This window comes from Tursiops truncatus, chromosome 1 (genome assembly GCF_011762595.2).
Source record: "Tursiops truncatus isolate mTurTru1 chromosome 1, mTurTru1.mat.Y, whole genome shotgun sequence".
In the NCBI taxonomy this organism is placed as follows: domain Eukaryota; kingdom Metazoa; phylum Chordata; class Mammalia; order Artiodactyla; family Delphinidae; genus Tursiops; species Tursiops truncatus.
The window spans coordinates 96141736-96164948 of NC_047034.1; the positions used below are offsets into that span (position 1 = coordinate 96141736).

The 23213-nt window shown below is 38.2% G+C and overlaps 1 long non-coding RNA gene across 3 annotated transcripts; it reads left to right on the forward strand.

Annotated features, from left to right (window-relative positions):
* Positions 1 to 23213, forward strand: LOC109547389 (uncharacterized). 3 transcript variants are annotated; one of them, XR_002173162.3, is made up of 3 exons: positions 1 to 128; positions 12680 to 12787; positions 22345 to 23213. It is a non-coding gene; the product is annotated as an uncharacterized lncRNA (long non-coding RNA). The 3 variants fall into 3 exon arrangements; XR_012334397.1 differs by lacking the exon at positions 22345 to 23213 and adding an exon at positions 21847 to 22334; XR_002173163.3 differs by lacking the exon at positions 22345 to 23213 and adding an exon at positions 12876 to 16623.

The window sequence follows — 23213 nt, forward strand, 5'->3', positions numbered from 1 at the left end:
CTTCCGGGAATCTCCGCACCTGCTCGCCCCAACCGCTAGTCTCGCGAGAGTCCGATCGCGGGCTGCCCGGGTGTAGGAGGTGGCTGAGGACCAGGCGGCGGGCTGCCTTTTTTCTCGCCCGGAGGAAGGTGAGACGGCTGGGGCGTGCGTACCTCACCTTTCACAGTCTGCGAGCGCATGGTTGAACATTAAAATGCCGCGGTAGGGGGCCGCGAGCTAGGTTGAGCTGCACCACAGCGTCGTTTTGTGGACCCTCTGAATGGCGGGAGGCAAGCCACCTGGCTTCCTGTGCCATTTCTACCACATTATGTTTTGTGTCTTCGTTTTGACTTTGTTACGTGGCCTAAGTTTTCGTGGCCTAAATTCCCTGAGCCTTGATTTCCCCGTGTCTAAAATAAGGGGCCTGGCTACGGTCTCAGACATTACATCCTTCGCGTGTCCACATTTCTAGTCCTATCACAGAGCGGGCCCGTCTTCCTGAATACAGACATGTAAGGACTAGGTGGGTGAAGTGTGGCCAGTCTGTGAACGACTAAGGGGCAAATACACGTGTGTTTACAACGTCTGGTAGCACCTAATGTACACCACGTAGACTTGAAGATCGTCTGAGACTAAGAATCTATATTGGCTATAGCTGCACATATTTTAGGCCAGACATTCAAGACATGGTGCAGATGCCTAAGGAGATTTTATGCCTGAGGGAAAAGGAAAGCCCATTTTTCAGGGCCTTTGGAGGGCACCTAGGGATCATGAGAAAATGGACAAAAGATCTGGAGTGTGGAGAAGAATCTTGCTTTCTTTACTGTGGAATTACTGTAGGTCCAAGAAGAATAATGGGTTAAAAACTAAAGATACTGAAATGTTTGCTTGTTTCAGTAGTTTTCTGAGAATGGCTAGTTGCAAGTGGTGCAAAACTGAGTTTGGAAACCCACAGCTCGTTTGTTCATTCAACTGACATTTATTGAACACCTACAATTTGCCAGGCACATAGGTGCTGGGAATGCGGCAATGAAACAAAGTCACTGCCCTCATGGAACTCCTACATGTGATTGGTAGCAGACAGATAAATTAAGTAAATTACATACAATAATTAAAGGTCATAAGACATAAAGCTAAGAAGGGGAAATTATGGAAGAATCAGGAGAGGGTGGTTTGCAGTTTTAAGTACAATAATGAGTAAAGGACTTGCTGGTAAATTGACATTTGATCCAAAACAGAGAAAGAAGGTAGAGGATATCCAGGGCAGAGGGTTATACACATAGGTACAGGAAGTGCAAGGGCTGGGATGTAGGAGCATACTTGGTGAATTCAAAGAGGTCACTGTAGCTGAGTGGAGTAGAGGTAAAAAGTTAGGACAGATAGATGGGGAGGGGTGAGTGGCCTAAAAGGCTTTGTAGGCCATTGCAAGGACCTGCGCTTTTGCTCTGGGGAAAAGAGCCATTGGAGGATTTTGAACAGAGCAGTGACGTAATCTGACTGACTTTTAAAAGGGTCACTTGGCAACTTTATAGGGAATAGCTAAATAACCCTTAGGGTGTGGTTAGGAAGGAAGCAAGGAGACCTGTTAGGAAGCTATTTCAATTATCTAGGCAAGACATAGTGGTGTGTGTGTGTGTGTGTGTGTGTGTGTGTGTGTGTGTGTAGCAGTGAAGGTGGAGAGAAGTTGTTGAACTACGAATCTATTTTAATGGTGAAGCCTACACCACCTGCTGGTGGAGAGAAAGGAGTCAAGGATGATTTAAAGTTTTTTAGCCTGAGCAACCAGGACATTATTTCTGTCCAACAGAAATATAATATGCCACATAGGTAATTAAAATTCTTCTAGTAGCCACATCAAAAAAAAAGTAAAAAGAAACAGGTGAAATTAATTTTAATAATATATTGTATTTAACTGTATCTTAAACATGATTTCAGCATGCAGTCAGTATAAAAGGTTATTAATGAGGTATTTTAGATTCCTTTTTTGTACCGTCTTCTAAATCTAGTGTATGTTTTACGCTTCCAGCATGTCTCAATTCTGATAGCGACATTTCAAGTGCTTGATAGCTTCATGTGGCATGTGGACAGTGCAGAAGAAGCTGTCATTTAGTGAGAGAGGAAGCAAAGGGGAGGGGCAGGATTGGAGGGTGAAATTCAGGAGTGTTGTTGTAGACTGTCAATAAGCAAGTGAAGATGACTGTCCACTTGCTTGAGATGACCATCAAACATCCAAGTGGAGATACTGAGTTACCATTTGTAGCCCTGGTCTCCAAAGGAGTGTTTTTCAAATTGTGAGTCGTAACCCATTAAGGGTTGTAAAATTGATTTATTTGTTGCAACCAGCAATTTTAAAAAAGAAATAAGAAAGCTCTGAATGCACTGCATCTAATAAAAGTATTGTTTCACAAAACTTCTGTTTCAATTACTTATGTTTTGATATGCTGGGTCATGTATTCCTCCTGGGGGGTCAGGGTTAAAAACAAGTTTAAGAGCCACTGCTGTAGAATGTATGCTGTGTAAAGTCGTAATAATTCATGATTATGAAATGGTGCCTGGGTTTGAATCCCAGCTCTGCCTCTAACTAGCTGTGAAGCTTTGGAAGATACTCAACTTCTTTGTGCTTTGGTTTTTCCAACTGTGAAGTAGGGATAAAAATAGTACCTACTATTAATTAAACAAGGACCTAAGAACTGTGCCTAATACATACTAAGTACTGTGTAAGTACAAATATCAGCGCTGACCCTGTTGTGAAACATAGTCCACATTTATATTTGTCTTCAGTCTCTCCTTTCCATACCCCCTTTGGATTTCAGGTTTTCCTATTACTGTCTCATCGCACAGCCCACCTGGTGATCACTCTTCACCAGGGCTCCAAAATTAGCCTTGCCTCCTGTCCTTCCTCCAGCAAAACACTCACTTCAGTGCCCAGCATTTCAGCCAGGTATAAGAAGTAAAACAGATTGATGAAGTGAATTGCTTTAGTAGTGAATTCTTCTTAAACAAACGCTTAAATTTAAAAAGAAGATTTGTTAATCCAAATGGCCTTAATTTGGGAGATTTCATGTTGTGAAAGAAAGTGAAGAATGTTAAGTAATGAAAACATTATGATTTAATGTGATGTGTCTCTAAGATTAAATTTATAAGCAACATATTATCCTTCTTAAAAAGAAAAGACCCTGGCATGCTATTTGCGAAGTTCTTGGAATGCCAGTGAATTTGCAGTCTAGGGCAATAGTGGTGCCGTGTGCCGCTTTCATTTTGGTGAACATTTGTCATGTGCCTGTCCTGTGCGTGACAGCGAGCTATATATACACAATAATCTCATGCTGGAGTTGTTAGGAGAAGACTCTCCTTGAGGAACAACTGATGGATGATCTCAGCTATTTGGCAGAGACTCTAGTGTTTTCTAAAACATTGATATTAATGCAGCTGGCGAGTGGGAGAAGGGCTGTGGTCAGAAGGGGCTTTCTTCAGGTTTGTGTATGTATGTGTATGTTTTCTGAAAGGAAAGGAGTTATTTGGGGGTATTATTTATGGTTAGGTCCCAATTCTGTGATCTTCTGGGTCTGAAGTAGAGGGGCTGCCTTATTTGGTTTTTATATTCAACAGTATTTTCTGTGTATTTTGTTTTGTAGCAATAGTATACTGATATTATTAATAGTTTTATCTTATAAAATTTGGAACTGTGTTTCCAAAATCCCTTCTAAGGTGAATAATTTATTCTGCATGTTTTGAAATATCCAGATATAGCCAGTGAGGAGAAGAAGGGAAGATAGGAAAGGAAATAGAATTGAAGTCAGAGAGGTGTGGAAAAACAGTGATTTTTCAAAAAGGAAAGAGTACAACATCTCCTTTGGAGATAAACAAACCTCAGATTAGTTTCAGTCTCTCTGAATTACAGTTGATTCATCCATAAAATGGAGAGAACAACACCTCACTTGTGGGGTCACTGTGAAGAGGAGATGAAATAATGAAAGCATTTAAAGTGTCATTTTGGGACTTTCCTGGTGGCGCGGTGGTTAAGAAGCCGCCTGCTAATGCAGGGGACACGAGTTCGAGCTCGAGCTTTGGTTCAGGAAGATCCCACATGCCATGGAGCAGCTAAGCCCGTACGCCAAAATTACTGAGCCTGTGCTCTAGAGCCTGCGAGCCACAACTACTGAGCCCGCGTGCCTAGAGCCCATACTCCACAACAAGTGAAGCCACCACAGTGAGAAGCTCGCTCACCGCAAGGAAGAGCAGTCCCAGCTCAGCGCAACTAGAGAAAGCCCACACGCAGCAACGAAGACCCAACGCAGCCAGAAATAAACAAATAAAATAAAATAGTGTCATTTAGCATTTAGCAAAAATTAGGCTTTTAATAAGGATAGCCTTAAAAAAGAAGGGGTGATGGGGACTTCCCTCGTGGTCCAGTGGATGAGACTTCGTGCTCTCAATGCAGGGGGACTGAGTTTGATCCCTGGTGGGGGAACTAGATCCCACATGCATGCCACAACTAAGAGTCCGCATGCCGCAACTAAAGGTCCCTCATGCCGCAACAAAGACCTGGCACAGCTTAAATAAAATAAATAAATAAATAAATAAATATTAAAAAAAAAAAGAAAGAAGGGGTGATGACTAGTTGCCTTTGCTGGGTCAAAGATGGCCGTTAGACAAAGTAGATGAAGAGGATTCCAGGGCATGGCAGAGACAAAAGACATCACTGAAAGGTCTCTTACTCCATGAAGTATAAAGGTGAATTCAAAGAGCAAAGTCAGAGCCCAAGTTTTCAGCCTAAATTGTACAAAACTGAGGAAGGGTGGAGACTAAGAATGAAGTAAGTGTTAGTTGGTATATAGTAAATATTTGTTTGAAAATTTATTGAGATGTACATATATAGAGGGAAATATAGTTGTATTTCTATTGAAACAAAATATCTTGGGCTCTTAGAGCTAACATAGGAAAAGTCATTAAAGAATTCCTAAGCATTGATATAACAAATTAGTCCAAAGCAGTGCATGGAATGCTTGGAAAGCATGATAGGAGGAACTTCAAGAGGGCATTTTTAGTGGTGATCTTTTCTTTATTCTTAGATCTTTAAAAAGTTCTTTGGTCTCCAATTTAATGCTAAATCATTTTCCCTTGCAAGTAAATTTAACTTTCTGTTAAAATAGTGGCTACAGAGTTTCCATATAGGAGGGTTTAGAGTAGGCAGTCTGGTTGAGGAGAAAGGACAAGGAAGAGGACCTTGAAGTTAATTTTCTATGTTTGTTAGGGTGACTACAGCTGCATATGACAGAAAAAAACAAAACAACAGTGGCTTAAACTAGAGATGAGTTTATTTTTCTCTCACATAAAAGTCCATAGGTGAGGTGAGCAATTCAGAGCTGGCATGGCAGCTCTATAACATCATCAGGAAGCCAGACTCTCTCTAGTTCACAGCTTCCTTCCTCTTATTATGTGGAACTCATCATAGTACAATAAGGCTGCCAGAGCTCCAGCTATCATATCCACATTCAGGGAACAGAATGGAGGAAGAGGAGAAGAAGGGTGATTTTCCTACCTTTAAGAATTCCTGGAAATACTACACATTTCCACTTGCATCTCACTAGCCAATACTTAGTCACAAGGTACATGCAAATGCAACCTTTATCTAGTCAGCAGTGAGACTACCCAAAACCCGGGTTCTGTTATTACGGAAAGAAAGAATGGATTTTGGCAGATAACCAGTAGTCTCTGACACAGTTTGCATGGTACTTTATTTTTTACTTTATTAGAAAGCAACACAGTTTGGAGCACGGGGATGGAAGGCTCAGGAGGAATGTCTCCAAGGGGGAAAAAAAAAACTTATTATGTAACATGCCTGACTGCACTGAGAGATGTTTCACAAACATCTCACAGTTTTCTGTCAGAAAGCCTAGGGGTGAATCAATCAATGATTCACTTGCTAAACAAACAAACAAAACAAATGGGGAGACTACGGCTTTATATCTGTTAGCCAAATGAGCTTGCTAAAACTAAACTTCAGAACTGGCCAACTTTCCCTTCATGTCACAAAGGACTGGGGTAATCATGCTCACTGCATGTTTATTCCCAAAGGGAAGAAGGGCAGAGGTGAGCCAAGCTCACCCAGTTATTCTTCCCAAATTCATCAACCGGGTAAGTCACTCTGCCTCCCCAGGAATGGAGTAAGTTAAAGAGCAAAGAGAAGCCAGGAGTTTGTTTAGGGAAGCCCTTTCTTTAAAGAAAACAGAATTAGGGAAAACCATTCTTCTTCAGGCATTATGCAAGTCATTTAACCTCTTTTGTGCCCAATTCCTAAACTGTAATCTTTCTTCCAAGGATATGCAAAAATAAAATATATAAGATGTTTTGAAAATGAATATATGTCCTATAAATAGCTAATAACAAGTAATATTTAGTGAGCATCTAGGAGGTACCAGGCACTGTTTTAAGCCCATTACATGTACTGATTTAATTCCCAAAACAACACTGTCATTACCCCCAACTTAAAGACAAGGAAACTGAGTCCCCAAGTTTAAGTAACTTGCTTAAGGTCAGATAGTGGAAGAATGTGATTTCAATTGCATTCTCAGTGATTCTGTTCAGTAAACTCTAAATCTGAGGGCACTAACATTATCCCCATGGCCTGGTAATCAATAAAGTTTTTAGAAATTAAAGTTGGATGTTGCTTACTTTATCTATGGCCGTGTCAACAGTGAGTTTGTTTTCTTGCTTCTATGGATTTTCTAGCTAATTTAAGACAGAGTCATCTCAGGACAGTTCCTTCAGTTACCCTGCCTTCCCCTCCCTCCCATGGGTCTGGAGTAGATGCTCCCTATCTATGATCCTTTGTTGTATATGTTGTGTTATGTTGTATGATAACAGCTCCCTTTCCCACTGGGGTCCCTTAGACAGGGGCTGTGTTTTCTGTCTCTGGATGGCAAGTTGTAAAGTTATTTACACTTTTTAGATACAATAAGAAAACCATACTTTATTCTTTAAAAATTTTTTTAATACATTTTATATTTTAGAATAGTTTAGAGTTAAGAAAATAGTTGCAAAGAAAGTACAGAGTTCCTGACTACTTCACACCCAGTTTCAATATGTTCCCCTATTGTTAACATAGTAAGATGCATTTGTTACAATTAGTGAACCAATATTGATACATTATTCTTAACTACAGTCCATATTTTATTCATTTCTTTTTTGTGATGGGAACAATTTAAGATCTAGTCTCTCAGCAACTTTGAAGTTTATAACACAGTATTGTTGTCTATAACCCCTGTGCTGTGCATTAGATCTCCAGGATTTATCTACTGGTTGCAAGTTTGTACCCTTAAACAGTATTTCTCCAATTCCCCCTTCCCCCAGGCCCTGGTAACCACCATTCTACTCTCTGTTTTTACAAGTTCAGCTTTTTTAGATTCTACATATAAGTGATATCATACAGTAGTTGTCTTTCTCTCAGCATAATGCCCTCAAAGTCCATCAACATTGTTGCAAATGGCAGGATTTCCTTCTTTCTCATGGCTGAAGAATATTCCATTGTGTATATATACCATATCTTCTTTATCCCTTCATCCATTGATGGACACTTAGGTTGTTTCCATGTATACTTTATTCTTACAAACTGCTCTGATCTCTTTACCATTCCCCAACTGCTAGGTAGGCATGGAAAACAAAAAAAAAATTTAGTCTGTTTTAAAACTAATTCTGATCCAGTTATTTAAGTAACTCTTTAACTCTGTCTCTTTGAAATCATTGTTTTATGGTTTCAACCCCTCTTCCTCTGCTTACTTCTAAGATGGTGTCTGGCACACAGAGCAGGGTCCCACATGAACTTGTTGCATTGTGGGAGTTGAACTCTATGACCCTGAACTGGTCATTGTGCAGGGACTGGCATCACCTGAAGTATGTCTGTCTCATCTTATTCTTGGTTATCCTGTTGGCAAAAACTACTGATGTATGTAGCTGATAATTTCTTGGTCATTCTTTCTTGGCTTGGTCAGAGCCTAGAGGCCCTTCCTGCTATCTCAGCCTTCCTTGAAATCTTACTTTCACTACAGACTCCTTTGAATATATGAGATATTCTCAGCCTGGTCCAAGGCCCAAAGCATCCATCCATTAAGTCTTTGTGGGAGTGATTACACCTCTGCTGGGAACATGGGCGTACCAATATCTCTTCAAGGTCCTGCTTTCAATTCTTTTGGGTATGTACTAAGAGGTGGAATTGCTGGATCATATGGTAAGTCTATTTTTTATTTTTTGAGGAACCATCATACTGTTTTCCCCAGCAGCTTTACCATTTTGCATTCCGTGAACAATGCATAAGTGTTCCCAGTTTGTTTGCATCCATACCAACACTTGTTATTTTCTGTCTTTTTTTTTTTTTGGTTTGTCTTGGGGTTGTTTTTTTTTTTGATAGCAGTGATCCTGTTGGGTGTGAGGTAATACATCATTGTGATTTTGATTTGCACTTCCCTAATGAATAGTGATGTTGAGCATATTTGCGTGTGCTTATTGACCATTTGTATATCTTCTCTGAAGAACTGTCTATTCAAGTCCTTTGCCAATTTTTGAATGGAATTGTTTGGTTTTTTGTTGTTGGGGTCTCTATACATTCTGGATTGTAATCCCTTATCAGATATAGATATGCAAATATTTTCTCCCATTGCATGGGTTGCCTTTTTACTCTGTTGATTGTGTCCTTTTTTTTTTTCTTTTTGCGGTACATGGGCCTCTCACTATTGTGGCCTCTCCCGTTGCGGAGAACAGGCTCCGGACGCGCAGGCTCAGCGGCCATGGCTCACGGGCCTAGCCGCTCTGCGGCATGTGGGATCTTCCCGGACTGGGGCACGAACCCATGTCCCCTGCATCGGCAGGCAGACTCTCAACCACTGCGCCACCTGGGAAGCCCTGATTGTGTCCTTTGATGCACAGGAGTTTTAATTTTCATGAGGTCCAATTTGTCTATTTTTTGCTTTTATTGTCTGTACCTTTTGTGTTATATCCAAGAAATCCCTGCCAAATCCAATATCCTGAACTTTATGCCTGTGTTTTCTTCTAAGAGTTTTGTAGTTCTGTAGCTTATAGTTATATAAACTATAGCTGTAGTTTATATATATATATTTATATGTACATTTATAGTTATATAATTTTACATTTAAGTCTTTGATCCAATTTGAATTAATGTTTGTATGTAGTATTAGTTAAGAGTCTAACTTCATTCTTTTGGATATGGGTATATAGTTTTCCCAACATCATTTGTTGGAAAGACTGTCCTTTCCCCACTGAATGGTCTTATCACCCTTCTCAAAAAACATTTGACCATGTATATGAAGATCTATTTCTGGGCTCCCTATTCTATTCCATGGATCTTTATTCCATTACCATACTATTTTGATTACTGTAGCTTTGTAGTAGGTTTTGAAGTCAGGAAGTGTGAGTCCTCCAATTTTGTTCTTTTTCAAGTTATTTTGGCTATTTGGGGTTCCTTGACATTCCATATGAATTTTATGATAGATTTTTGTATTTATGCAAAAAAAAAGTCATTGGGTTTTGATAAAGATTGCATTATATCTGTGTATCACTTTGGGTGGTACTGACACTTAACAATAGTAAGCTTTCCAATCCATGAACATAGGTTATTTTTCTGTTTATTTATGTCTTTAATTTCTTTTAGCAATATTTTGTTGTTTTCATTGCACAATTCTGTTATCTCCTTGGTTAAGTTAATTCCTAATTATTTATTCTTTTTGATAGTATTGCAAATGGAGTTGTTTTTGTAATTTTCTTTTCAGATGTTCATTGTTAGTGTATAGAAATGCAACTTATTTTTTTGTGTTGACTTTTATCCTGCTACTTTGCTGAATTTATTTATTAGTTGTAATTGCTTTTTTGTGTGTGTACATGGAATCTTTAGGGTTTTCGACTATAAGATCATAACATCTGTGAACAGAGATAATTTTACTTCTTCCTTTTCTATTTGGATACCGTTTACTTATTTATTTGTTTAACCTACCTAATTGCTTTGGCTAGGACTAGTACTATGTTGAATAAAAGTGATGAAAGTGGGCATCTTTGCCTTGCTTTTGATTTTAAAGGAAAAGCTTTCAGTCTTTCACCACTGAGTATGATTTTGCTGTGGTTTTTTCATACATGGCTTTTATTTGTTGAGGCAGTTTTCTTCTATTCCTAGTTTGTTGAATTTTTAAATAAAAGGATGTTGACTTTTGTCAAATGCTTTTTTCCTGCACCAATTGAGGTGATCCTTTATTTCTTTTTAAGAATATGCATTTCCTTTTCCCTTTTGAAATGTCATAGGAAAGGCCACGGGGCTTGAATTTGGTGTTTCTCATGACACTATAATAAGTCCATGGCTAGCATGGTGCTAACAATGCTGCATTTACTGTCTTTTCAAAAGTAGTATTCTTATTATTAATTAATTATTATTATTAATTTTGGTTAAGTTTAACTTTTTTCTCAGTTATGAATTAGAGTCAATTGGACAGCTGATTTCATGGTGGAAAGCCACAGCCCAGCTCAAATGGTGGAAAACAAACAAACTTCTCAGAACAAAGCTTTCAAAATGGAAGAATGCATAAAATATCCTGACAATAACAGTCTTAGGTCTGTCTCACCCAGAGAGTGAGTTCTTGAGGGGAGAAAATATCTTTTCCCCTTATCCCCAGTTACCTGGAACTGGAGATTGTTGTATAGTAAACACTTAATAAAACATCTTGGAGGGTATCAAAGAACAACGGTGTTCCCCTTGCCCTTTATTCCCTCTCCTTTCCCGAAGAGAGATTGCATCAGACTCAGTATCTTTCATAGTGTTAATTTATTGTGAAGTATAAATATGAAAGTATCCAAGTTCTGCAAATAGTGCAAAAGTGAGCAATTGTGCATTTTAATTTGACTTAGTATTGTTGAATTGAAATATTTAGATTTTGGTATGAAGAGAGGATTGTACTTTTTTTTTTTAACCATGTCACTATTGATTATTTTCTTATTCCAAAGCTGTATAGGCTCATGCATTATTTAATTCTCAAAAGTTAAGTTGATAGGCTGTCTGAGGGTAGATGTACAAACTGTAATATAAAGCCAGAATTGGAAAATAGAGGTACTTTGACTAACTTTTCAAAGTAGGCTTTATGTTATGAAAAGCATCACAGTACACTGTGTAAAAATAAAATTAAATGAAGTATAATCTATGAGTGACACCTGCTTTATAGACTCTCAATTTGATGACCAACATAACCTAATTTAGCAGAACACTTGACCCAAGTATTTCACTGATGATCAAGTAAATTCTGATGAAAGGTCAATGGTATAACTACAAAGGCCAATCTATTTTAATTGCCTAAGGTTTAAAAAAAGCCCTCTTCTCAATTTACAGTGACTATGGGAGTCATTTTACTGCTTACACAGTGATAAAGGGCTTGTATATCATGAATGTAGCATAGTGGATAATCAGCAAAACTTTAAGACTAAATTAATCAGCACTTTGGAAAGTTTATTCCATGAACATAGGTAACATGTCCTGTCAAGGCAAATGATTGCTTCTTTGATTATAGAAAAATACTAATAAGTTTTCACTTTTTCTTTTTAATGTTTTACTGGAAAGAATTTAGGTAGAGATTCAAACATAGTAAAATTTACTTTTTAAAAAAATTGAGAATCACTATGTTGTGCACCAGGAACTAATATAGCGTTGTAAGTCAATTATACTTTGAAAACAAACAAAAAAACAAGCAAGCAAGCTCAGGAAAAGAGACTGGATTTGTGGTTACCAGAGGCAGTGGGGGGCAGGGGAGGGTGTTGGGGGAAGGATGAAAGTTGTTAAGAGAGTAAATCCTAAGAGATCTCATCACAGGGAAAAATTTTTTTTTCTTTTGCGTCTATATAGAATGATGTATGTTCACTAAGCTTACTGTGGTAATCATTTCATGATGCATGCAAGTCAAATCATTATGATGTACAACTTTTAAACTTATACAGTGCTTTATGTTAATTATATCTCGTTGAAACTGGAAGGAAAAATGGATAGCAAAGTATACCTGCTTTAGGTCTGAAAATAAATAAATACATAGAGTAATTGATATTTAAAAATAAATAAATGAAATATAACTCTTCTTTTAAAAAGAAAAAAGTGAGGCTTAAATTTGATAATAATGGTATTTTTGAAGTACAAATATATGAAATATATACTAAGTTCAGAACAGATTCAATATTTAGCCTTTGAACTGATAAATCATATCATATTCATTTAACATATTCTCTAGGTCCCATCTTGACTTTTCTTTCTCTCCTTCCCAAGGCTTACTGACTTTTTTTTTATATTTTAAAATAACAATTTTAAAAGTAATGAAATTTTAAGGTGCTTTCTGATTCCTTCATGTTATATCTTAATAGTATCATTAAAATCAAGATGTCAAACAACATTCTTGTGTTAATTCTGGACTGTTAGGAGTCAAGGTGGCACAAAAGGAAGGACACTAGAGTGCACATCAGATAGGATGATTAAAAACTTTGCTGAGTCACTAACTAGTTGTTTGGACAAGTCACTCTTAGAGCCTTAATTTTTGTGTCAATACAATGATCTCTAAGCTAGAATGCATAAATAGGGGACATGTGCATTAGGCACAGTGAGGAACTATCCATACTTCAGAAATCAGAGCAATTTCTCTAAACATAGTTGGATGATATTGCATTTCAGGAAGACTGGGAGGGATCTTGGACAACCTAACTCATGAGATAGCTGTTTTCTGAGCAGTAAATTGAGGAAGCCCAATCATGCCTCACTGACATGCCCTCACTCAACAAGGTAAGGAGGTGTGGGATGGTGATGGGGAGGAGAGTCTCTGGGGATGTTGAGACTTCCAACATGTCTCTCTCCCACATAAAATTTACAGGCATCCTGAGGGATCTAGGTGGGACCCATAAATATAGGAGAGAGTTCTGATCCTTGGACCATTTTTGGCGTTGCACTTTCTGCTACATAATACTCCTGTTAGGAGCTCGTCATCCACTGTGGATCAGGCAGGGTTACAGGTAAGCTTAAGAGTGGTCTTTACAGGTCTTCCCTGGTGGTGCAGTGGTTGAGAGTCCGCTGCCGATGCAGGGGACATGGGTTCGTGCCCCGGTCCGGGAAGATCCCACATGCCGCGGAGTGGCTGGGCCCGTGAGCCATGGCCGCTGAGCCTGCGCGTCCGGAGCCTGTGCTCTGCAACGGGAGAGGCCACAAGAGTGAGAGGCCTGCTCGTACCAACAAAAAAAAAAAAAAAAAAAAAAGAATGGTCTTTACAGCTGTCCTCTTCCCTAATTGGACGCTCAGTCCCAGGGACTCTCACTACCACTGTAAGCTTTAACACTTAGTGTCTAGCCTCCTAGGTATCTTGTATCCATCTCTTCATTTGAGATACTATGAGCTTGGACCAAAATGGAATTTCTCAGCAACACTGAGAAATATTTAGTGAAATAATATGATTTTTTTGTATGAATACTTTGGAATCAATTTATATTTTATATATATTTTTTCCAAATTTTCTATATTGGAAAATGAATATTAAACTATAGGAATAATTCATATAGTCAGATATTCATATGGTCAGATTTACCATGAGTTGCATCATCTCTGGGTTGACAAAGTTCTTTGATACTTTATTTAGTATTATATTTGTTGGGAACCTACTCAGTGCAAGACAATCTAATTGCCTTTTGATATCTTATAATTATCTAATTGGTTTATAATATCAAAAATAGAAAAAATAGAAATTATGGAAGTACAGAATTTGCTTTCCTACAAAGAATAAGTGAACCACAGGATACTGTGACATCTACTAGTTCAGTAGTTATGTTTTATTAGTCAGTACCTAGAGGAGTACTTAAAGCCATGTAAGTTGGTTGCATTTTATTTGGCAGCATAACTACAGATCAAGTTGTCCCTTTAGTCCTTTGGGTTCAAGAGGCAGATTAAAAAATATTTAATTAACTTATTTATTTGGCTGCACCGGGTCTTAGTTGAGGCATGTGGGATCTAGTTCCCTGACCAGGGATTGAACCTGGGCCCCCTGCATTGGGAGTGTGGGGTCTTAGCCACTGGACCACCAGGGAAATCCCAGCAGAATGTGATGTTAACTGTCACTTATTAATCCAGACTTGGAAAAATTGCTTTTAAAAGTCATTTATTCATCTGCTAAATTAAACTTGCAATATCAGTGATAATATTTGATACTTATACAGTACTTTACAGATTTTCAAAGTATTGCAACATTCATGATTTCATTTAATCTTCACAACAATTTTGCAAAGAAGACAAGATAGTAACTAACTCCATGTTATAGATAAGAAAAATGGTGTCTTGAAATGTAAAGTGACTTGTGTAATATAGTCTGGCTAGTCAGTGGTAGAAGGGAACTAATTTCTAAGTTTTTTGATTTCTAGGTGCAGTCACAAGGTATTATGGACTACATACAGACAGAGGGAACATATTAGAGCACACTGCTATTTTTTTTTAGAATAAAACAGTACAATTTCAGAGATGCCATGAATCCTGTCCAGGATGGCATAAATAGGCAAGGATTCAATCTGACTGGGTAAGCTGTGGTAAAAATAGCCTTAATTATAATACTTTTAGTCAAATGTCAGGATCTTTGTTCTTGGGGGTAGAGTTGGACCACAGACAGATCTACAGTGAAGAAGTGGGGAAGGGTCACAAGGACTTAAGCATAATATCAGGGCCCCCAGAAGCCATATTGTCTAGGATTTTTTGCCAGGTTCCAGTCTTAGCTGCAGAATTAGAACACAAGTCAGGACTGGCATAGCTGCTCAGATCTAAAAGATTGGGGAAACATAGTGAGAATTGGGCATGATGTTTGGGGAGGAGACTGCTGCTATTTAATAGGCTGGGGGATGTCACCCCAGAAGTGAAACAGAAGGAAAATAGGCTAATTGTAGATGCTTTGACATATTCCAGGTATTCTCATTAGCAGGGCGCAATCTGCTGGTCAGATGTCTTTAGTCCTCTCTGCTGGACAGAGCTCAAGTGGGCAGGGGCAAGAAACAGTGCTCTTTGGCACCTGAACACATGGTTCAACTTATAAAGCATGTGCTTTACCTGACAGTTAAGTGAGATGCTCTGCTCACATAAGTCCACAGATTTACACCTGTGAAGTTTCCATGTAAAATGGGTGCTATTGTCTTTTATAATAAGTCCCATGTGTATTTTCATAGAATGTTGACAGGTGAGCATATATTGCTTTATCAGTGCTTCTGGGATTATCTGAAAAATAGCACAGGTATTCTCATGACAGGTTTATGTTAATAAGTTTGGTTAGCATAAGACTTCCCTGGTGGCACAGTGGTTGAGAATCCGCCTGCCAGTGCAGGGGACACAGGTTCAATCCCTGGTCCGAGAAGATCCCACATGCCGCAGAGCAACTAAGCCTGTGTGCCACAACTACTGAGCCTGTGCTCTAGAGCCCGAGAGCCCACAACTACTGAAGCCTGCACACATAGACCCCATGCTCTGCAATAAGAGAAGCCACCGCAATGAGAAGCCCGCACACCCCAACGAAGAGTAGCTCCTGCTCACCGCAACTAGGGAAAGCCCATGCACAGCAATGAAGACACATCACAACCAAAAAATAAATAAATTAAAAAAAAAGTTTGGTTAGCATAAAGCAAAAATTAATTCAATGACTCACATGTAAAGTTAATAAACTCTTCTTTCTCCATGTCACTAATTTCCTAGTCTTGTGAAGGTCTGTACATTTCTATGGCTGAACAAATATGTGGAAAGTTTCTATTTGGGTTCCCAGGATGCTACATTAAGTTGGTGTCATCAGTGTGATGCTTTGCTATTCAAAGTGTGATCCAAGGACAAGGCAGCATTGGTATCTCTTGGGAGCTTGTTAGAAAAGCAGAATATCAAGCCTAATGCTAGGCCTACTAAATCAGAGTGCATTTTATCAAGATCTCCACGTGATTTGTAAGCACATTCAAGTTTAAGAAGCACTAGTTATACCTTTGTGGCTCAAGGTCATGCCTTCCTAAACCTCTATTTTTAGGCACACTCTACTTCCTACTCTTCTGGAATCTGTAGGCTATCAGCTAGCCAATTCATTTGGTTGTTTCTTAAATTCTAAACCTGTGACATTGTGTGCCCTATGCTGTCTCTTCCTTGTTTTGTCAGAGAAGGGACTTTTTCTTTTGCATTCCCCATATTTTTCACCTCTTTTCACTTGATGATTTTTGTTTTTGGAGACAAACCATCACTTCTAGCTTCCAGGGGACATATTCTCTCTCTGATCAACTTGAAGACTTTTTCCCACGGCATCTCTCTCAATAACATTGAGGTAATGAGGTTCTGTTTACTGCCAAATTCAATCATAAATGTGAGTTGCCACTAATATCAATATTGCATATTTTTAAGTAGCTTTAGAGTAAAATAAAATAAAATAAAACCACAAAAAGGACTACTTGGTAGCTTTCTCTGCTGTGTTCAACTTTTTGTTTTGTTTAACTTTTCATATTACAGAAATCTTGGACCTCAGAAATTTCATGTCTCTTGGCAATAGCTATACTTTCTGTGTCTTAGTGATAAACATTCTGTTATTTTATTCTAGAACTCTAAACCAATTAAAGAAAATTTTTATTGGACATTTTCTGTTCTCTGTTTTCTTAGCTTTTTTTTTTTTTTCCCCTATCTTTGTTATAAAAGGAAAAACCCCTCATGGAATATGTTGCCATTATGAAATTTAGGTATTTATATGTATATTATTTTTGTGTCTGTATCATAAATCACATTTAGAGATATTCTCTGTAAGTTACACTTAAACATTTTTAGTTGATAAATGCCAACAACATTATGGTTTGTTTCATAAGACCTCTCTTCACTTTGAAACCATATCCTCTGTTTCTTCCTTTTCTTTAAAAACCACACAGGATGTTGAAGAAATAAAGTGAGAGAAGTCTGCTGAAATATATTTACAACAAGCTATTGTAAATGTCATTTGTTGAATAATGTATAAAAGTTCATGGCACAAGGGGCAGGATTGTCTGAAAGTAACCCTGAGAGCTCACTCTTGGTTACCGAAGCACTGGGCTATCTGGAACTAGGAATCACCCTTCAACCAGTGCGAGAAGCCACACTTGAACTCAGCTTCCTATTAGACTGATGGCATTATTTTACCCTCTTGCAGGAACTACAGCTTTCTATGATCTCCGCTGTCCTCAGGTGCTGGGCAGCTAGCTTTCACAGTTACTCCCTTTAAATATATTGCATGCAATCCAGACTGCCTAACATTTATGTTGTGTGCTTATCTCCTCTGATTAAGGTTGCTATCATGCTTGCCCTGTAAGAAAGGAGAGCAACAGTGAGGTGGGGGATCTGCCCTAGAATACTGGACCAGGTGTCCTTCAGATGGCCAGGGGCCCTGCGTACTTCCTCATGGGAAAAATGGGAAAATCAAAGGACCTGTGACTTTTCTTGTTGCTGACTCCTTGAGTTTCCTCGATAAAGCATATTCTTTAATAGGATATTGTAAAATTCACCCAGAGCTCTGGTGAACCTCAGGGGACCCATCTTGTACAGCACATTTACTGATGATAATCAAGGCTTTGTTCTGCATACCCTGCTTTGGGGGAGTTCATATCTCAGTTTGTATATTTGTAGCATAGATTGAAGTCACTGCCATATTCCCATTTTGCCTTGGATAAAATGTCCTCCTACTGATGACTGTTAACTCATGCATTTTCTTCTCATCCATATGTCTCCCTTATTCATATCTGTCTTTGTCCAGCAAGATTCCATGATGTACTGTTCAATAATACTGTTGCTAATAGCTTAAACTTCCCCTTCTGTCTTCTTTGTGGCATCTGCCAAAGACTGCAACCATAGATAAACCAACTGTCTGCTTTCTCTGCATCTGTGCCTGAGCAGCCAAGCACTGCTGGAGAGAGTTACACAATAGGGCCTATTGGTATTACAAAAAAGTAATTAAAGCAACTTCAAACTGTACAGCAATCCTGTAAGGATTCTCAGTCAAGCTCTCTCCCACTTTCCATAATGATTATTTCAAGCTTCTTCAAACCTTCTTCCTCTCATCACCCATAATTCTCAGAATATGATATTGATTTTTATTTTATAGAGAAAATAGCAGCCCTTAAATGAGAACTGCATCACCTGTCCCATTATCTGTCCATACTATTCTAGTTTCCTTCGATTACAGTATGGGTATAATTATTTTTGCTGAGGCTAACCCCTCCTCTGGTACTTTTATTTTACTCCCTCCCACCTTCTAAGGTACCTGAAATTATGGATTATCTTTTGTCTGAATATTCAAACTCTCTTCAATTGGAGCTTTTAAAAACAGGATCAAGTATCTCCCAATTAAGAGAAAGAAAGAGAGGAAAGGAAAGAGAGAGAGAAATTTTCTCTAGATTTCTTCATTCCCTTCTAGTTACTACCCTATTTCCTCTGTTCAAATTTTTGAAAAACGGTTTCTATTTCTTTCCACCTAGCCATTTCTAAGCCTTTTCCAATCTAACTTCTGCCTACATTGCTCCATCTCAGGATTTCTTAACCTTGGCACTGTTGGCATTTTAGGCCAATGTTTTATACTTGCGACACTGTCCTGCACATTTTAGGATGTTTAGCAGCATCCCTGGTCTTTATTCACTAGATACCTGTAGCAGCTCTCTCCCTGCAGCTGTGACAACCAAAAATGTTTTCAGGCATTACCAAATGACCCCTGCAAAGCAAAATTGCTTCTGGTTTAGAATTGTTGCCCTATTCCCATGGCTCCTGTTAGGTTACCAATGACTTTCACGATGCTAAATCTCATTGCTTATCTGACTTGGTAGCTCAGTAGTATCTGAAATTGTTAACATCTCCTGCCCTGTAACATTTTTCTCTTGCCTCTATTGACAACACTCTTTTGATTTTCCTTTTACCCCTCAGATTGTTCTTTTTTCTTCCTTCCTTCCTGTTTTCCTTCCTTCTTTCCTTCCTTTCTCTCTTTCACTCTTTCTTTCCTTCTCTCTCCCTTTCTCCTCTCCCCCAAACCCCTTCTTTTTCTCTTTCTTTAAATCTTTTGAGCTCATCCTCTGCCAATTGACAATTAAATGTTGGCACTCTCTTCTACTCTGCTCTTTTTCTGGGGACTCTCATCCCCATGCAGAGCTTTAATATTCACCTTTATACTTGTGCGTCAAGCTTTGATGAACTAGCTTCAGTATGGTGAACAGGTCAACCCTCCCACCACCAGCAACAACAAAAAGCTGGATACAGTAGTTTATCCATAGCTTGTGAGTCTTTCCGTGACAGCCTTCTCTTTTAGAGGAAACAAAAAATCTGCTTCTAGCTCTACCTTTTGAAGTAGAAAACTAGCTCTTAATCAGAATAACATAGACAAAGATGAGTGGGAAAAAAAAAAAAAAAGATGAGTGAAATTCTTTAAATTGGCCTAGATAGGCCTAAATGATCTGCCTCCACCCTTACCTCTCATAGCTCTCTACCCTCCCCAATCTCATCCTCCATCATCATCCCTCCTGTGTTCCTGCTTGAGGCAACTAGCTGTGGTTCAGTCCTTTGTTCATGCTCTACCACAGGGCTATTTTATTTGTTGCCCTGTCTGCCAGGAAGACTCCTCTCACCCATCTCTGCAACTTAACCTATTCTTCCAATCTCAACTCAAGCAGACTTCCTCAGGGAACCTTCCTTGTTCTTCCTGACCAGCTCCCACTTCCCATTATGGAGGCCTTTAATGGCCTTTGTATATCTCTTTCTTACTGCATAGTACAGTAGCAGTTTTGCATTTACTTGTGTGATTAGTGAGGTGAGTACAGTTGAGCAAGGGTTTTCAAACCAAGACTGCTTGGCTTGGAATCTTGGGTCTTAAATTCTTGGTGCCTCAGTTTCCTTATCTTTAACATGGGGATACTAATAGAACCTATTTTAACGGTTGTTGTGAGTCTTAAATGATTTAGTGTATATACAATGCTTAAAACAGGGCCTGGAACATAGTAAGCACTATGTAAATATCAGTTGTAATTTAAAAAATTTAATTATAATCTGTCTCTTCCACTTTTTTCCCCCCCATTTTGTGAAAGTTTATTTGCAGGATAAATTCCTAAAAGTCAAATTACTCATAGAATTAGGCACACATATTATCACAGTTGTCACACCTACCAAAAAGTTATTCCAGTTTCTAATCCCATTAATGGTTATGTAGAAATATCAATTTCTCTTATAATTTTATTTATTTTTAAGGAATTTAAGAAAGATTAGTGTAACCTTTTTTTAAACATCTTTATTGGAGTATAATTGCTTTACAATGGTGTGTTAGTTTCTGCTTTATAACAAAGTGAATCAGCTATACATATACATATATCACCATATCTCCTCCCTCTTGTGTCTCCCTCCCACCCTCCCTATCCCACCCCTCTAGGTGGTCGCAAATCTTCTACTTTTTTGCTCATTTTTTTTCCTCAGTGCCAACACAGTTCATGACACATTACAGGCATGCAGTAACTGTCAGAGTAATGTATAAATTAAAGAGTTTGGGAAAAAGAAATGCCATATAAATACAAAGCACATTTGTATAGATGAAAAAGTAGAGATTCTGCATTGTGTTTTTAAAAATAATTCTACTATAGTCATTCACTTTACTTGCACAACCTATGCTAGAAGGGAAATAGGTGCTTTTTTAATTCTAGGAGAATTCAAACAATTTTTATGCTGGGTGAATTCATTCTAACACAATCAGTGAAATCAGAGCCTTTGAGTTAAAAATATTACTCAAATATTTTATATTTGAAGAACATATTCAAATTCCTATATTAAATACATAAGTAGATATAATTTTTCATAACAAACCTTGAAAACAAACATCTTAGTCTCAGAGGTTAAGGATTATGTAACAAAGAATCATTTTAGTTTTTAAAATATCGCATAAGATCTTGTAAACAAACTTTTAAGGACTCAAGTTTTTGATGACAAGATACCAAATAAATATAAATCTGACAAGTAAACCTGGTTCTGCAAGCATGCATGTGAGATTATTTATTTGGTATGGAGGTTGCTGGGTTCTTTGAATCATTATTAATTATTAGACATTAATAACTGAGAAAAACCATGCCACATGAGCAATGATAATTCAATGGAAAAAATCTAAACCCAAGAAGAGATATTGATAAAGTAGTATGTTGTCATTTGTGTTAGTCAGCTCAGGCTGTCATGACAAAATACCACAGACTGGGTGGCTTAAACAACAGAAATGTATTTCTCACAGTTCTGGAGGCTGGGAAGTCTAAGATCAGGGTGCCGACTGATTTTATTCCTGGTGAGAGCTCTTTCCTTTGTTTGCAGACAGCTGTCTTCTCACTGTGCCTTCACATGGTGGAGAGAGAGAGCTCTGGGGTTTCTTCCTCATAAGGGCACCAGCCCTGTCAGATTAGGGCCCTACCCTTATGATCTCATTTAACCTTTATCACTTCATCACAGGCTCTGTCTCTAAATAGTCACATTGGCGTTTGGGGCTTCAACATTTGAATTTTTGAGAAAACACAAACATTCAGTCCATAACATCATTCAAAAGGAGGAGAGAATATTTTTATTTGGGTGAATATGCCAAAAACTTTCAGAAGAGGCTTTTAAGATTGACTTTAAAGGGTTTGAACTTGCAGAGTGCGAAGGGAAATTATACCATGATCTCAATATTATATGTGGAAAGCAGAAGGGATGTAGGATTTGTGTAAGGCTAGTGAGGATTTCAGTTTGATTGTTTTTCTAGTATGTGAGGAGAAAATGAGTGAATTTCAGGTCATTGGGAAATTTGAATGATGAGTTACGAAGTTTGTACTTTTTTTTTTTTTTTTCAGCTGCCATGGCTCACGGGCCCAGCCGCTCCGCGGCATGTGGGATCTTCCCGGACCAGGGCACAAACCCATGTCCCCTGCATCAGCAGGCGGACTCTCAACCACTGCGCCACCAGGGAAGCTCCTGAACTAGTAATTAATATAATGGGATAAATGCTAGAATAAGATTCAGTTCACCAGAAACATATAACAATATTAAACTTGTGTATACCTAATAAAACATACTCAATATTTACAAAGCAAAAGTGGATAGAACTACAGGGAGAAACTGATAACTCTACAATTACAATAGACTATTTCAAAATATATCACAAAATTAATGATAGATTAAGCAGATAAAATATTAGAAAAGATACAGAAGGTTTGAATAATGGGAGTAACAGTATCGATGTTGGCTCGAATCAGAGAACAGTATAGCCTTGGAGAATAATATATCCAGCAACCAGAGAATATATATTAATGCTGTTTCTCCTTTTCCCTTGCCCAAATTCTCTTTTACAGTTACCATTTCCCAACTTTTCAAAAGAAATACCTCTTATCCACCCAAATCATCTATGATGCATCACCCTGGGGTGCAAAATCTTCAGAGGAACAATCAACATATTGTTATTGGAGAAACCTCTTATACTCATAAACCTTTCATAGACCATTGTCTTTTCCTGCCTAATATGAATGTCTAGTAAGTGTGAGGCACGGCATTAGTGAAGGGGTAGTTTGACCCTTTGGGGGATGTTCCAGATTCAATAGCGTGGGACAGCTGGTGCAATGACAATTCTTGTTTTTGTTGTTTGACTAACTTACCTCTTTCATATTCTCACTATTATCAAATAATGAGTTACTCTTGAGGGAGTCATATCAGAGCAGCACTCTCACGCGGTAGGTGAGAAAGGGGGTCAAGGAGACCTGGCAGAGCTGTCCCCAGGGCTGTGGCCCCCATGCCAGAGCTTTAGCCTGGCCAGTCAAAGGGCTAGAGTCTCTAAGGGCTTGCCCTGGCAAGAAGCACCTCCTGAGAAAGAAACTGGGAGGAAATGGTGGATGTGGCTTAACCAGTAACTTCCACTAACAATGAAGCAGAAAATAGCTTTTCTAAACTATCAATAATAAAATGTACCAACTATGTTGAGGAAAAATCTCGATTATCTTTTTCCCATAGAAAATGGTATAAAAAGGCATTGCCATTTGAAGAGATGATTAAAAGTATTGAGCCAGAAAGTGTAGAAAAATTGTTATAGAGATATTAATTAATATTGTTATTGATATTGTTATACTTTTCTAGGTTATATGATGTTTGTGGAATTTATCATCCTTTAAAATGCATAATTTGTCATGATTTTATTCTCATGTTACATAAATATTTACTTTTCCACCTA